Source organism: Dasypus novemcinctus, chromosome 17, assembly GCF_030445035.2.
Source record: "Dasypus novemcinctus isolate mDasNov1 chromosome 17, mDasNov1.1.hap2, whole genome shotgun sequence".
NCBI lineage: Eukaryota > Metazoa > Chordata > Mammalia > Cingulata > Dasypodidae > Dasypus > Dasypus novemcinctus.
Window position 1 is genome coordinate 30,739,616 of NC_080689.1, and position 16,474 is coordinate 30,756,089.

Here is a 16,474-nt window from a genome sequence, read left to right on the forward strand (position 1 = left end):
TCCTACTTGGACAGATTCAAACTTTAGCTGTTCTTAAGGTTATACTTCAGCCTGCCTCATTTACTAATCAGTAGCTGAAGTCGGTGGCCAACTGTCTCTCCCTGTTTTTAGGAAATGGAGCTTCCAATTCCAGCTGCAGAATAGCTCCCTGGGTGACTTGCACTGCCAGAGTAAGATGATCACTGGCCTCCATGGTGTGGCCTGTATTTTGCCAGAGAGGCTGGTGCGGGTTCCCCTAGCTTTCTCCCTGTCAGAGGTGGGGCTGTGGCTTATGCTGGAGTTGCATTCTGATCTAGATGGAAAGAAGCTGGTCCCTACCAGCACTGTGATTTTCAGCCACCTCGCTTCCCCTTGTGCCAGGGGCAGAGTTAAAATGGTGGCTCCTGACCTCTTTCTGTCTTGGACAGGTTCAAATTTTAGCTGTTCTTAGGATTATACTTTAGCCTGCTGAATTTGCTGATCAGTAGCTGAAGATGGTGTCCAACTGTCTCTTCCTCTCCCATTTTTCTCAAGTGGAGCTTCCAATTCCAGCCGTGGAATAGCTCCCGAGGTGGCTTGTGCCTCCAGTGGAGGATGGGCACCGGCCTCCATAATGTGGAGTGCTCTACTTATGAATCTTCTCTGCATATGGGCAGTCTTCTTCCATTCCTTCAGGGATGTTGTAGGGTGCTCTTCTAGTCTCCTGGAGTCCCCTAACCAGTTCATGAGATAGCTCTGGGTGATTACTAGCTGCTCTGTAGCACGAGCTAACTTCAGAAGCTCCTTACTCTGCCACCATCTTGTTGGTTGTCTGGAAATCATCTCTTTACAAGATCATGTCTTTTTTTTTTTTTTTTAAAGATTTATTTTTATTTATTTATTTCCCCTCCCCTCCCCCGGTTGTCTGTTTTCTGTGTCTTTTGGCTGTGACTTGTTTCTTTCTTTTTTTTTTTTTTTTTAAAGATTTATTTATTTATTTAATTCCCCCCCCTCCCCTGGTTGTCTGTTCTTGGTGTCTATTTGCTGTGTCTTGTTTCTTTGTTCGCTTCTGTTGTCATCAGCGGCACGGGAAGTGTGGGCGGCGCCATTCCTGGGCAGGCTGCTCTTTCTTTTCACGCTGGGCGGCTCTCCTCACGGGTGCACTCCTTGCGCGTGGGGCTCCCCCACGCGGGGGACACCCTTGCGTGGCACCGCACTCCTTGCGCGCATCAGCGCTGCACATGGCCAGCTCCACACGGGTCAAGGAGGCCCGGGGTTTGAACCGCGGACCTCCCATATGGTAGACGGACGCCCTAACCACTGGGCCAAAGTCCGTTTCCCTGTGACTTGTTTCTTGTTTCTTTGTCCGCTTCTGTTGTCGGCAGCGGCACGGGAAGTGTGGGCGGCGCCATTCCTGGGCAGGCTGCTCCCTCCTTCGCGCTGGGCGGCTCTCCTTATGGGTGCACTCCTTGCACGTGGGGCTCCCCTACGCGGGGGACACCCTGCGTGGCGCGGCACTCCTTGCGCGCATCAGCACTGCGCATGGGCCAGCTCCACACGGGTCAAGGAGGCCCGGGGCTTGAACCGCGGGCCTCCCATGTGGTAGACGGACGCCCTAACCACTGGGCCAAAGTCCGTTTCCCCTACAAGATCATGTCTTAACGAGTATGTGGCTTCTTCCTACCTTCAATTAGGCAAATTTGGATTAATGTAAGTGAGACAGGGTTTGGCATTGAATCTATTCCTTAATTTTTGTGTTTATAAATGTATGTACTGACAAAATTCTTTCACTAAGCCAGTAGAGGCGTTTTGTTCATTTACTCATTTTTCAAATATATATCGAGCCTCCTATTATATTACCAGATACTATTTTAAGCCCTTTTAACAAAGCAGCAGAAAGTACTGCCCTCAACTGACAAATAAATCAGTTCTTTGATCTTCTTCTGAGCTCTATGCAAAAACCATATAGTTTTTCATCAAGAATAATTTTTAATGATTTAGCAACTGAACAGTTCAATTAGGTTCATTTTCAGTCTTGCTGATAGCAGAGAATTTAAAACCACCAGATTTGGAAAGAGAATTATTAACCAGTTACATTAGTCATTTACTTTCTCATTTTCCGAGAAGCCCAGTACCAAGGCTTCACCAAAACTTAACAAATAACTATTAATTATACTTATATGTGTATTATAAAATACTTATAAATATACTTACACTCTTTTGCCTATAGGAACTGTATCAACCAGGGTCCTACCAGAGAAACAACTAGTAGGTGTTTGTATGTATGTGTGTATGTATACGTGTGTGTGTATTTATACTTTATAAAAATAAAGAGATTTATTGCAAGTTATTATGTGATTATTGGGGCTGGCTAGGCAAGTTTGAAATGTATAGAGCAGGACAGTGGGTAGAATTTCTTTTTCCTCAGGGAAACAGCAGTTTTCCTCTTAAACACTTTCAGCTGACTGGATGAGGCCCACCCACTTATCAAGAATAATCTCCTTTATTTAAAACCACTGATTAGGGATGTTAACCAGATCTACAAAAATACCTTCACAGCAGCATCTAAATTAGTGTTTTTTTTTTTTTTAATATTTATTTATTTATCCCCCCCTTGCTGTTGCTCACTGTCTGCTCTCTCTGTCCATTCGCTGTGCGTTCTTCAGTGTTTGCTTGTCTCCCTTTGTTGCGTTATCTTGCTGTGCCAGCTCTCCGCGGGCGCAGGCCTTCAGCTCTCTGCAGGTGTGGGCCAGCTTGCCCTGGGTTTGCATCCCAGGGCCTCCCATATAGTAGATGGGAGCACAATTGGTTGAGCCACATCCACTTCCCCTAGATTAGTGTTTTTAAATTGAATAGCTGGGTATGATAGTCTAGACTAAGTGACACAAAACTAACCATCACAGGGAACTCATTTAAACCTTTGTATCTTAAATCATTTTTGGTGAAATGTTTAAATTCTGCCCTTACATCCTTAAAATGTATCTATATATTTAAACATGTATAAATGTATGAAATATAATGTAAAATATATTTTCATTAAATTGTTGGAACTGCAGATTTTGTTTATTCAATTATGGAAAATGGCCACCAGTAACCAAAATAGCAAAGTCGGTCCTTATTGACAAACTAGCCAGCTAAATCATATTGGCTTGCTCTAAGAAAGTCTAACTCCTTTCTTCCAGATTCTTCTGAATTAAAAGTCTAGGACTCGGGAAGTGGACTTGGCCCAACGGATAGGGCACCCGCCTACCACATGGGAGGTCGGCGGTTCAAACCCTGGGCCTCCTTGACCCATGTGGAGCTGGCCCATGCGCAGTGCTGATGTGCACAAGGAGTGCCCTGCCACGCAGAGTATTCCCCGTGTAGGGGAGCACCACGTGCAAGGCGTGCGTCCTGTAAGGAGAGCCGCCCAGGAATGGTGCCACACACACAGAGAGCTGACACAACAAGATGATGCAACAAAAACACAGATTCCTGGTGCCCCTGATAAGGATAGAGTGGTCACAGAAGAACACACAGCAAATGGACACAGAGAGCAGACAACTGGGGGGTGGGGTGGGGAGAGGAAAAAAAATGTCTAGGACTCCTGGATAATGCCCAGGGCTCCACTGTAATGGATTCAGCCTTCTGTAACGGATTAAGCCCTTTAGTAGTCTTTTTATAGATTTATCTTTTTTTGCTTGTTTCAATCTACTAGGCTACCAAAATGCAGTATATCAGAAATTGGTTGGCTTTTATATTGGGGATTTATTAGCAAGCTTAGTTTTGAGGCCATGAAAGTGTCCAAACCAAGGCATCATCAGGTGATGCTTTCTCCTTGAAGACCAGCTGCTAGTGATCCTGGACTCCTTGTTACGTGACAAGGCACATTGGATGTCTGCTGGGCTCTCCCTCCTCTTCTTGGGTTCCTTGTCTTCAGCTTCCTGCTTCTGTGGTTCTCTCTGTCTTCATCTGAATTTCATTTGCTTATAAAGGAGTCCAGTAAGAGGGTTAAGACCCATGCTGTGCCATGTTTTTCTGAAGTAACCTAATCAAAAGGTCCCACCCACAGAAGCTTCATAGCCACAGGAATGGGTCAGCTTTAAGAACATGATTTTCTTGGGGTACATACAATTTCAAACTACCACAGTTGGGTTTCTTGGGACTCTTCTTCGTAGGAGCTGTGCAATTTTTTTGTGTGTGTGTGCAATTTTTTGACCACCATTCAGGGACTAGAAAAAATGAGATCTTCAAATGAAAATTTAAGTATATGAATATATGTATTTATATTTTGCTTTGAATGTTTGTATATTAACATCATAATTCTATTTTGAAAATATTTCCTATCAAACTTTGAGGAAATTGCTTCATTGTCTTTTGATATTCAGTGTTGTTGATAAGAAATCTGATGCCAATCTGATTCTTACTCTTTTATAGGTAATGTATGTCCTACATGCATTATGTATGATTTTATGATTTTTTTTTTTCAAATTGGCATTCTGGAAATTAATTAGAATATTTCTACATGTTGGACTTATTTCAGTAACCTGTTTTAGCATTTTTGGTGAATATGTTGGGGCAGGAAAGAATTCTGGTTTTTCTTCAGCTCAGGGATGTTTTCTTCTAAGATTTCTATTTCTCTGTTGTCCCTTTATTTTTCATGTTCTATTTATGGAATTTCTAGTATGTGAAGATTGTAACCTACTGAGCCTCATTCTTCCATTTCTTATACCTTTTGTACTAAATTTTTACTGGCAGGATTCTTTGAAATGATACTCTGACTCATTTATTTGATCAGCAAATGTATCCTTTCTATGATACATTCAACCCATTTATTGAATTTTTAGTACTTCCAGCAGAAATAGTAAAGAAAGAAGGGTAAGTACAACAAAAAGAAAAACCCACCCTGGTATTTGAAAATTTCTTTCTTTCTTTTTTTTTTTTTAAATTTTATTTTATTTATTCATTTTTAAAAAAATATTACATTAAAAAAAATGAGGTCCCCATTCACCCCCACCGCCCCCACCCCACCACTCCCCCCACAGTAACACTCTCCCCCATCATCATGACACATCCATTGCATCTGGTGAGTACATCTCTGGGCATCGCTGCACCCCATGGCCTGTGGTCCACACCATAGCCCACACTCTCCCACGTTCCATCCAGTGGGCCATGGGAGGACATACAATGTCCGGCAATTGTCCCTGCAGCACCACTCAGGACAACTTCAAGCCCCGAAAATGCCTCCATGTCTCATCTCTTCCTCCCATTCCCTGCACCTAGCAGCCACCATGGCCACTTTTTCCACACCAATGCCACATTTTCTCGATTATTAACCACAATAGTTCATGAATAGAGTATCATTGAATCCACTGTAATCCTTACTGTGTTCCTCCTTCCTGTGGACCTTGGCTTGGTTGTGTCCATTCCATATCTATATCAAGAGGGGGCTTAGATTCCACATGGATACTGGATGTAGTCCTCCTGCTTTCAGTTGTAGGCACTCTAGGCTCCATGGTGTGGTGGTTGACATTCTTCAACTCCATGTTAGCTCCAGCTTATCATAGATTTCACCCATGTAGATGTCAGCTTACATCCTTCCTCTACCCCCTGATTTCCTGTAAGCCTATCTTCCAGTCTCTAGCTCTCTGAGGCAGCTTGCTTATTTCATATCATTGAGGTCATGTAGTATTTGTCCTTCAATGCCTGGGTTGCTTCACTCAACATAAGGTTCTCAAGATTCATCCATGTTATCATGTGTGTTTGTAGTGTATTTGTTCTTAAAGCTGAGTAGTATTCCATTGTATGTAGAAAGTTTATTTCTTGTTTTCTGATTTTTACACCTCAACTTCAAGTTTTATTAGCAATCATAAGGCTAATTTGTTTTCTAGGGTCGTATTTTCTCATAAAGCTATATGAATTTTGAGAACATATCCCCTTGGTCTGTGTAGGTGAATAGACCTCAGTTAGGCTGACACTCTCCTGAATCCAGGGCCAGACCAGGCTAATCAGAGTCACTGAGTACCCTTGGGGATCTTTCTCAGTCCTTTGTAGGCATGTACCTCAAGTTGATTGGAATTGGCATAAAATCTATTTTATATCACAACATTAAAATAAACTTTCATTTATAAGGACATTTTTCTCTTGATATTTTATAATGTTTTTATTTTTGTGAATGACATTTTATAATTAGCAGTTATGGCAAGTTTGTGTCTCATTAACCAGATTATTATCAACTGTAAATATTACAAAAGTTTATTATTTGGCATGCTAATTATGTTTTATGGTACCACCATTTTCTTACTGATCTGTTACTTTGGATGTTAATGTTTCTATTACCTTTTTAAACAAGGAAAGTACTGTGTTAATACTTAAGTACTATGTTAAATTGAGGTAGCATTGCTTATTGATTATTAAATGAGGCATTCTAGTATTTATATATTCTTAAACATTTTCAAGGGCTTTGTCCTAGCTTTGCTTCTGTAATTGTATGGCTTTATTTGTGGGTTGGAAAAATACAGACTCATGTTTTATATTTTCCTATGACTCACTGAATGATAATTTTTATAGTCAAAGTAGCTAATTAAAATTTTCTGCTGGTCATATTTTAAAAAAGTTTTTTAATTGAAGTATTGTATATATACTAAATTCCTAATGGTGCTTTTACATATACTGCCTTTGTTTAGATAGCCCAAAGTATTTTTCCGTATAGCATTGCATACTGTAGTTTTAGACCTAGAAGGACCTTACATAATATGTTTGAAACTTCTGTATTTTACAGCTGAGTCCTTGTCTGAACTGGGCTAGTATCCTATTGCTTCTTCTGTATGGTTTGTTTTATTTATTTCTAAGATTTATTTTGGAGGAGACACATATTATGTGTTATTATTACTCATTACATAGTGCCTTTCTGACATTTTGTGACTATCAGTAAAGACTGTGTTTTTGAACTAATCCATTCCTGTGGGTGTGAGACTCTTTGATTAGATTCAGTTAAGAGACTTTGATTAGGTCATGTGATTAGATTGCTTTTGATTGGACTGTGCAGTGAGATGTTACACAGGCTGGGTCTCTGCCCTCTTGCTGGGTCTTATATAAACTGGGAACACACAGGGAAACACAAAAAAGGGAGCTCTGCCATTTTGACCCAGCCATGTGAGAGAACTCCAAGTTCACCTATAGCTCCAGAAAGTCAGAGAAGGCCTGAGAGGGTCAAGGAGATGAGGCCCAGGAAGCTATATCTGATTGGCTATAGCTGAGCTCAAGGAGAAACTAGAGAGACTGGTAGACTCTCACCATCTTGCTTCACCACGTGGCAGGACTCCAGGTTCTGCTAGCAGCTGGCTGTGGTTAGAAAGCATCTCTGATGATGCTTTGATTTAGATATTTTTGCAGCTTTGGGATTGTAAGCTTTTACTCCAAATACATTTTTATAAAAGCCAACCCATTTCTGGTATTTTTGCATTGGCAGCCTTTGGCAAACTAAAACAACTATTTTATAAAAAATTTGTATAATTTAGCATTGTGGAAAAACAGGGTTTTTGGAGTCAAACCTGAGTGTTAATGCTGGTTACATTAATTGCTAAGCCTTAATTTCATTTTCTTTACAAGAGGCTTGCTAGTACTATCTCCTCAGCCCATGGTACATTGAGTTATTTATCCCAATGAAAGATGTGTATTTAATCTTAATCCACATTCCTGTGGGTGTGAATTTATTTGTAAATGGACATTTTGAAGATGTCCTTATCAGTTAAGGTGTGGTCAGTTTAATCAGGGTGGATTTTAATCCCTATTACTGGAGGCCTTATAAGGAGAAGGGAATGAGAGCTCTTCCGGAAGAAGCTGGAAGTCAGCAGAAACTGGAAGAGCAGACACAAGGAGAGAGCGAGCACCATGTGACGTGACACAGTGATGTAAGCCAAGGAATGAAAAAGATTTGGGCAAGCCAGCACCAGAATGGTGCAGACTCTGGAGAGAAAGTGTAGACTTGTTCATGCCTTGAGTCTGGACTTTGAGCTCATGAAACCATGAGACTATAAATTCCTGTAGTTAAGCCAGCCAGTGTGTGGCATATATCAGGGCAGCCCGGGAAACTTAAGAGACTGCCTGCCTTGACGGTTGTTTTATGGATTATATGAATAAAGTGCCTGGCAGATCATAGACATGTGAAAATTGGTAGCCCTCTCTATCAGTTAGAGTCAGTGCACGAAAGAGAAACCAATCTGGATTTGATTTATTATAAATGGGGAATTAGGTACTTTTATATTGATGGAAAGGTCAAAGGAACAGATCGTGGACTGGGTCCCTGGAGGACTCCTAGAACAATACCGAGGACTGACCTGCACAGGAAGTTGACAACTCCTTTTCTAGAGTGATGCTAGAAGGCATGCTTCTTCAGCTGCCCTTTTTAGCCAAGAAGTTGGAAAATGGGCCCCTGAAGCCTCAGTCCAAGGTTTTGGAAGTCATATCAAGAAGCTGCTACCTCTTGCTGCCTTCCTGACACCTAGGAACTTTGAGAATGGATATTAACTATGTCAAAGCCTCCTAACTGTGACTGCTAACAGCAGTAGCCACAAGTCTCTGGAAGAATGTCCCTGCCTTATAGTCTCCTTGTAAATCTCATTTCAGTTTCCATTCATGACTCGGGGCTTTCTGATCTCTCCAAATAGAAGAAATGGAGACTGAGAAATTCCAAGTGTCCAGTGCAGTGTGATTATGGTGGATGAGAGTAAGATTGGGTGGCAAAGGATTGTTGCTGTGCTTAATAGACATCATCCAGGTGTACGGGTATACCATCATACAGATGGCATTCCAGGGCAAGTTCTTGTTCATCTCAAATCCAGTTTTGTTTTCCAGTGAACTGTGGTCCCTCCAAAATCTTATTCTTTATTCATTCAAGAAATAGTTCACCGAGCATCTAGTGCTGGGGATGTTAGCACTACCAAGACTTCCTTCAGATGTCCTTTGGTCCTTTGGGCCAGCAGAGATGCAATATAGTTAAGTACTGTGGTGGAAACGGACATAGTACTTTTGAAATACCCAGGACGGACACCTAGGAGAACTTCTAAATTAATACCACGTGCTTTAAACATTTTTGAAAATCTTTATTCCCTGCCCTGAGATGGCTTGCTCCCTCATCTGTCCACTCGTTGTCTGCCTGTCTTCTTTAGGAGGCATCTGGAACTGAACCCGGGACCTCCCATGTGGGAGGCAGGTGCCCAATTGCCTGAGCCACATCTGCTCCCACCATATGCTTTAAGAAACGAGTATTAACAAGTTTGAGTACCCCAGTTGCTTATACATTTTCTAAAAGAGAATTTTCAGTAAGAACAGGACAGTGTAAATAGGAGATATTCTGCAGAGATGGACAGAATACTTAAGAGGAGAGAAAGCCCTGGTCAGTTCTTTTGGTCACTGACGTGGAACACAGCGCAGATGCTTACTGCCATTTCCCATTTATCACTGTCCCTGGTGAGGCCTGCCGGGGCCGTAATCCTTCCCTCAAGAGCCAAGTAGGCATCCGTGGCATGACTGCAAATGTTAGGCTTGGGGTCCAGATGGTTTTTATACTTTCTCTGTGTCCTCTTTGTTTTCTTCATCCAATCTGTAAATGGGAGCCTACTTACTTTTATTCATTGTGTTCCATAAACAAGATTTTAAGGTATTAAAGAGGGCCTTGCTTTTTTTAGGTCTGTTTTTCTGGATAGCCAGGTGTGGCCACCTTTATTTCTGGGGGACACAGAAGGGAAAAAAGATGATCATAGCTTATGTCAATTGCCTGTGCATTAGAGAATAAATACAAATTATTATTTTTTCAATAGTTCTACAGAAATAATGCTCTGGAAGCATTAATAAATGTACATAGACTTTTGTAAGATTACACTGTTTCAGTAGGTCTTAATTTTGCTCAGTCTTAAGCTGTATTCAGATATCTTTGCCCTGTGTCTTGGCTGTAGATCATAATTATTTTATCTGGCCATTGCTCACAGGCTTTGAATTTCAGTTAATGTGATAACTTATGTTGGCTGTCAAAAGAGATTTTACTCTTTTCAGCCATCAATAGTTTTATCTTGAAGAAGGAAGGAAAACAACATTTGGAGCTCTTTGTACCAGGTGCTACACTAATTATTCACATATTCATTTAGTCTTTTTTTTTAGTTTTTATTTTGAAGCACTTTTCAAATTTAAAGTACATGTGGAGCAGGTATAGTTCAGTGGTTAAGTGCCTGTTTCACATGTACAAGGTCCTGGGTTCAAATCCCCGGTACCTCCCCAAATCAAACTAACAAAGTATAGTTATTAAAATAATACAAATCTTACACAGAAAACTCCAACATATCCCTATCCCTCCATATTTACAGATCCACCTGTTTTAACGTTTTGCCATACTTGTCAAATCATTCTACCCATCCATCCATTTATCAATCTATCTATCTATCTATGTATCAATCTATTTTCTGAATACTTGAGTACATGTTTTATCTATTATGCTCCTTGAACGCTTAATACTACCATGTTCATTTCATAAGACTAAGGATATTCACTTAATGTATCCACCTTAAGTACAGTTAGCAAGTTAAAAAAAATAACATTGATATCAAGCTTACAGTCTATATTCTAATTTTTTCATTTCTCAATAATGCCCCTTTTAGCCTATTCTCCCTTGCTAGATCCCATCCAGTCTTACATACTGCATTGAATTTTCATCATCTCTTTAGGTACTTTTTATTTTCATTTATTTATTTAAATTTTTTGTAATTTTGAAGAGGTTTTGGATTACATCGAAAATACAGGGGATTTCCATATACCCCATCCCCACCCCCTCCCACACTTTTCCCATTAATGACTTTCGTTAGTATGGTACATTTGTTAAAATTGATGACTGCATATTGAAGCATTGCTGCTAACCATGGTCTATAGTTTGCATTATAGTTTACAGTTTGCAATGCACCATTTTATCGGTTTTGACAATATGTATAGTGGCCTTTATCTGTCATTGCAGTGTCATGCAGAACAATTCCAAAGTCACCAAAATGCCCTATGTTACACCTCTTTTTCCTTCTCCTTTCCCTCAGAATCTCTGGTGACCACTGCCTTAATATCAATGTTACATTCTTCCATTACTAGAATAATAATAAGTCTACTTTAGTCTATTTTCTTTTTCTAATTGTGGGACTATATATACAACATAAATTTTCCCATTTCAACCATTCCCAAGGATAATATTCAGTAGGATTAATCACATTCAGTTTTGGTACTCTCACCAACTTTCATTACTAAAATGTTCCCATCTCCACAAAGAGAAATCCTGCACCCAGTTTGCATTAAACCCCCATTCCTCCTACCTTGACCCCTGGCAACCTGTACTGTAATTTCTGTCTCTGTGAACTTACATATTCTCCAATATTTCCTTTGTAATTTCCATGGGGTTTAAATTTAATATACTAAATCTATAACACTCTAGTTTGCCTAGATACCAACTAATTTCAGTGGTGAAACTATGTTTCTTAACCCCTCTGTTCCCCTACTTTTATGTAGTTCTTACCACAAATTGCATGTTTCTATGTTCAGTCCAAAACCACTGGTCTTTTATTACATTTTTTTGCGTTTGCCATTTAGATCTGTAGGAAATAAAATGTGGAGTTACAAACCAAGAGTACAATGGTACTGGCATTTATATTTACCCATGCCATTGCCCTCACCAGAGATTCTTATTTTTTCCTATGGCTTTATTCTTTTTTAAGTTTTTATTTATTTATTTCTCCTTCCTCTCTCCATTGTCTGCTCTCTGTGTCCATTTGCTGCGTGTTCTTCTGTATCTGCTTGTATTCTTATCAGGAGGCTCTGGGAACCGATCCTGGGACCTTCCAGAGTGGGATAGAGGTGATCACTCTCAACTGCCACCTCAGCTGCCTGGTCTGCTGCATGTCTTATTATCTCTTCTCTGTGTCTCTTTTTCTTGCATCATCTTGCTGCACCAGCTCTCTGTGTGGGCCAGCACTCCTGCGTGAGGCAGCACTCCGCATGGGCCAGCTTGCCACACAGGCCAGCTTGCCTTCACCAGGAGGCCCTGGACCTTCTGTATGGTAGATGGGAGCCCAGTTGCTTGAACCACATCTGCTTCCCTTTCCTATGGCTTTAATTTATTATTTTCCTTTCAACCTGCAGAATTCTCTTTAGCATTTCTCTCCCCTACCTTCCATGGTTCCCTCATCTGAATGTTGTTGTCCGCTTGCTATGTCTGCTCTTTGTCTGCTCATTGTGTTTGCTTGTTGTCTTTAGGAGGCACCGGGAACTGAACCCAGAATCTCCCATGTGGGCAGCAGGCTCCCATGTGCTTGAGCTACATCTGCTCCCCACTTTAACATCTCTTGTAGGGCCAGTCTATTAGTGACAAAGTCCCTCAGCTTTTGTTTGTCTGGGAATGACTTAATCTCTCCCTCATTTTTGAAAGACAGTTTTGCTGGATATAGAATTCTTTGTTGACAATTTTTTGCTCTCAGCACTATAAATATGTCTTGTCAGTGCCTTCTTGACCTCATGGTTTTCCAGTGAGAAATTGGCACTTAATTTTATTGAGTCTCCCTTATATGTTATACATTGCTTCTGTCATGCAGCTTTCAGAAGTCTCTCTTTATCTTTAGCATTAGACAGATTATAACAAAGCACAGTGTGGGTCTATTTGGATTTATCCTGTTTGGAGTTTGTTGAGTGTCTTGGATGTGTCTGTTCATGTCTTCCATTAAATTTGGAAAGTTTTTAGCCATTATTTCTTTGCATATTCTCTCTGTCCCTTTCTCTCCTTCTTCTTCTTCTGGGATTCCACAGTGTATATATTGGTGTATTTGGTGTCCCACAGGGTTCCTCAGGCTCTGTTCATTTTTCATTAGTTTTTCTTCCTTCTGCTCCTGAGACTGGATGATTTCAATTATCTTTACATTTACTTATTCTTTCTTCTGCCGGTTCCAGTCTCCTATTGAACCCCTCTAAAGAATTTTCAATTTCTGTTACTGTGGTCTTTTTTTTTTTAAGATTTATTTTTTATTTATTTCTCCTCCCCCCCCCCCCCAGTTATCTGCTCTCTGTGACCATTCGCTGTGTGTTCTTCTGTGACCGCTTCTATCCTTATCAGTGGCACCAGGAATCTGTGTTTCTTTTTGTGTCATCTTGTTGTATCAGCTGTCCGTGTGTGCAGCGCCACTCCTGGACAGGCTGCACTTTCTTTCGTGCTGGGTGGCTCTTCTTACGGGGTACACTCCTTGCACGTGGGGCTTCCCTATGTGGGGGACACCCCTGCGTGGCACGGTACCCCTTGTACGCATCAGCACTGCACATGGGCCAGCTCCACACGGGTTAAGGAGGCCTGGGGTTTGAACTGCAGACCTCCCATGTGGTAGGCAGATGCCCTATCCATTGGGCCAAGTCTGCTTCCTGTTACTGTGGTCTTTAGTTCTGTTTGGTTCCTTCTCATAATTTCCATCCCTCTACTGCTATTCTCTTGGTGTTCCTCTGTCATTTTCCTGATTTCCTCTAGCTCTTTCAGCATATTTAGTACCATTTAAAAAAAGTCTTTCAGGAAGTGGATGTGGCACAAAGAATTGAGCACCCATCTTCCACATGGAAGGTCCCAGGTTCAGTTCCTGGTGGCTTGTAAGAAAACAAACAAATGAGCAGACAACAAGCAGGCAATGAGCAAAAATCCCAAACGAACTTTTGGCTTGGAGGAGACCAGGATGCAACTTTCTTTGGTTGTCCTGCATCTGGGTTCATCCAACACCCCCTGCCTCCGCCATGTCGCCCAGGTTCGACCCCGACGAGATCCAAGTTGTGTACCTGAGGTGTACCAGTGGGTAAGTTGGTGCCATGTCTGCCCCAGCCCCCAAGATCGGCCCCCTCGGTCTGTTTCCAAAAAAGATTGGTGATGATGTTGCCAAGGCACTGGTGACTGGAAAGGTCTAAGGATTATAGTGAAGCTGACCATTCAGAACAGACAGGCCCAGATTGAGGTGGTACCTTCTGTCTCTGCCCTGATCTTCAAAGCCCTTAAGGAACCACCCAGAGACAGGAAGAAGCAGAAAAACATTAAGCACAGTGGAAATATCACTTTTCATGAGATCGTCAGCCTTGCCTGACAGATGCGGCACTGATCATTAGCCACTGAACTCCCTGGAACCATTAAAGAGATTCTGGGCACTGCCCAGTCTGCAGGCTGCAGTGTAGATGGCTGCCACCCTCATGACATCATAGATGACATCAACAGTGGTGCAGTGAAATGCCCAGCTAGCTAAGAACTACACAGGAAAATATTTCAATAAACGATCATTTGACTTAAAAACTAAAACAAAGCAGAAGCAAAAACAAACAAAACAAAGCCAGCAGGGAGCGGATGTGGCTTACGCAGCTGAGTGCCTGTCTCCCATATGGGAGGTTCTGAGTTTGGTTCCTGGTGCCTCCTAAAGAAAACAGACTGACAATGAGCAAACAGCAGGCAGACAACAAGCACAAAACAAGAGCAAAAACAATGAGCAAACAAATGAGGAAGCCAACTCTGGGCGGGGGTGGGATAGATAAAAAATAATTAAAAAAAAAACCCAACTCTTTCATACCAAAAGGAGTAGAAGAATGTTCAACTGAATATCCTTAGTGTATACCTACCTCTGAATTTACCTGTCTCTCTTTTTTGGTGGAATGAATGGATCAAAGAGCATGTATAACTTTTTAAGATTTTTAATATATGTTGCCAAAGAACCTTCCAGAAAGGCTGTGTACCAATTTTACTTCTATACTTTGCTATCATTTAGTCTTTTCCCGTAGGTTCTTATAAAAGTTTTATAGTTTTAGGTTCAACATTTAACATATGATCCTTTTTGAGTTACTTTTGAATATGATACAAGGTGTGGATCCAGGTTTTTGTGTGTGTTTTGGCGCATGGATATTCCAGTTTGAGCACCATTTGTTGAATAGGCTATCTTTTTCCGTTGCATTGCTTGTGTTTTGTCAAATCAGTTGGTCATATATGTCTGGGTTTACTTCTGGACTTTCTATTTTATTCTCTTGACCCATATGTCTACCTTTTCACCGATAATCTACTTTTTTTTCTTTTTCTTTTGTTACTCTTTAAAAATTGTTTTTTATCTTTTTTCTTTTTTTGGATGTTAATTGAGAGGTGATGAATTTTTTTGTTTATTATTGTTATTGAAATAATGAAATGCTCTAATAATGACTGAAGTGATGAATGCACAACTATATGATTATACCAGATACCATCGATGCTACACTTCTGATGGATTGTATGCTTTATTTTATTTATTTTCTGTTTTTCTGCGTGCTTCAGTTAGGGTAATGGTGGTAATAACTCTCATCTGTGTATGCTTTATTAATATGTATAAATAAAATTGATTTGCTTAAAAAAATAAGACAAATTATTAGAGAATTTATAGGTTTACAAAATAGTCATGCATAAAATATGTAAAATACACAGTCCCCATATTCAATCCTATTAACACCTTGCATTAGTGTGGTATATTACAATTCATGAGAGAATATTTTTATAAGTGTTCTATTACTATATGTTTTTCTTTTTAATTTTTATTCTAGTAACATATATACAATGTGAAATTTCCTCTTTTAACCACAGACAAATATATAATTCAGTGCTGTTGTTTATACTCACAGTGTTACGCTACCATCACCATCATCCATTACCAAAACTTTTCCATCACTTCAAACATAAACTCTGTACAACTCTAGGCTTAGCTCCCCATTTTCTATCCCCAGCCCAGCCCTTGGTAAGCTATACTCCAGATTCTCACTCTGTGAGTTTGCTTATTCTAATTATTTCATACCCATAAGGTTAATGTACTTAAAAAAAAATTTTTTTTTTGTAGATCTAGGGGATTGAACTGGGACCTTATATATGGGAAGCTTTTTTTTTTAATCTGCCAAACATTTTATTTAATTTCTGAGGAATCCATAAAATAGTTATACTACTTCACAAGAGAAATTTAGATTACCATGTGTAGCAGTTTGATATGGTTATGAATTCCAAAAATAGATATTGGGTTATGTTTGTAATCTGATCTGTACCTGGTCATGATTGAGTTATGATTAGGGAATTGAGTCCCCCCCCCTTGTAGAGGGGACTCACAGATAAAAGGCATGGCAAAGAACAGAATCGAGGGTTTCTGATGTTGGAGTTTTGATGTTGGAGTTTGATGCTGAAGACTTAAGCTGGAGCCCTGGGAAGTCAGCACGCAGAGGAAAGAGAAGCCAGCCCCAGGAAGAAAGGAACCTTGAACCCAGAGCAAGCCCCAGGAACGTAGGAACCCAGGAAGCCTGAACCCTCACAGGCGTTGGCAGCCATCTTGCTCCAAATAGACTTGGGTGAGGGAGGTAACCTACACTTTATGGCCTGGTATTTGTAAGCTCCTACCCCAAGTAAATACCCTTTATAAAACCAACCAATTTCTGGTATTTTGCATCAGCATCCCTTTGTTTGACTAATCCACCATGTGTATATGGAAGAACAGTAAAATGA

At 40.5% G+C, this 16,474-nt stretch overlaps 1 protein-coding gene and 1 pseudogene across 10 annotated transcripts in view; both read left to right on the forward strand.

Moving 5' to 3' along the window:
- MTA3 (metastasis associated 1 family member 3) overlaps positions 1-16,474 on the forward strand; it is a 217,856-nt gene that overhangs the window by 49,734 nt on the left and 151,648 nt on the right. The gene's annotated exons all lie outside the window — the stretch shown is intronic.
- Positions 13,729-14,628, forward strand: LOC105746672 (large ribosomal subunit protein uL11-like; annotated as a pseudogene).